Raw genomic sequence first — 771 nt, 5'->3', positions numbered from 1 at the left:
GGCGTGCCCGTGGGGCGGCTGCAGCATCTCGCACCTCAAGCAGCTGATCACGGGCCATCTGCAGGAATCCGTGCCGGACCCCGAGCTCATCGGTGCGTGCCCCGCCGGAGCCTGGCGCCGTCCCGCCCCCTGGGGGTCCCCTTTGCTCCTCGTCTCCGCGGCCGGGACGCGACATCCTCATGCTGCTGCTGGGAGGGCTCGGTGTTCGTTCCCTGTTTCCTTGGGAGCACGGTGCTCCAGCCGTGGCAACGCCCTTGTTAGGGAGTGTTTGGGCTTCCCAACAGCTCTGTGTCCTTGTGAGGTCTCTCATGAGAGCTGGGAGGTTGGCTCTTACGCACAAGGTGACTCTGCCTCCTCCTCTAGATCAGCTCCATGATTTCCCTCCTGATCCTCAGCTCCACAACTTCTCTGTGTTGTTCCCTGGCCAGCTGGAGCAGCTACAGCTGCTGAATAGCCCCCAGGGCTCTGACTCACACCTAGAGACCCCCAGCCCGTTCTGAGAGAGCCACAGCTGTTTATCTGCAGGTGTTTCTTCCCCCAGACCTGATCTACTGTGGCCGAAAGCTGAGGGATGACCAGACCCTGGATTTTTATGGAATCCAGTCCGGCTCCACTGTCCATGTCCTGCGCAAGTCCTGGCCTGAGCCTGACCAGAAACCAGGTGATGAGCTGTGGGGATTACCCCTCGGATCTCGTTGGGATGTGCTTTATAAGGGACTGAGGAACAGCTTCTCTCGGGATTCGCTCTTGTGGAGGCTTCCAGGGGAATGC

General features: G+C 60.4%; 2 protein-coding genes across 2 annotated transcripts in view; both read left to right on the top strand.

Moving 5' to 3' along the window:
- Positions 1 to 6: 6 nt before the first annotated feature.
- Positions 7 to 771, top strand: part of UBL7 (ubiquitin like 7) — a 5970-nt gene continuing 5205 nt past the window's right edge. Inside the window, exons 1-2 of the mRNA XM_017745182.1 lie at positions 7 to 92; positions 542 to 661. The gene's annotated coding sequence lies outside the window, so the exon portion shown is untranslated. The remainder of the gene's footprint in view (positions 93 to 541; positions 662 to 771) is intronic.
- The window catches only part of LOC108449338, a 2251-nt gene continuing 2147 nt past the window's right edge, over positions 668 to 771 (top strand). The window contains exon 1 of the mRNA XM_017745183.1: positions 668 to 771. This exon is cut by the window's right edge and continues 1 nt beyond it. The gene's annotated coding sequence lies outside the window, so the exon portion shown is untranslated.

Source organism: Corvus brachyrhynchos, unplaced genomic scaffold, assembly GCF_000691975.1.
Source record: "Corvus brachyrhynchos isolate BGI_N302 unplaced genomic scaffold, ASM69197v1 scaffold309, whole genome shotgun sequence".
NCBI classification, from domain to species: domain Eukaryota; kingdom Metazoa; phylum Chordata; class Aves; order Passeriformes; family Corvidae; genus Corvus; species Corvus brachyrhynchos.
This window is presented reverse-complemented; position numbering and strand designations above follow the sequence as displayed.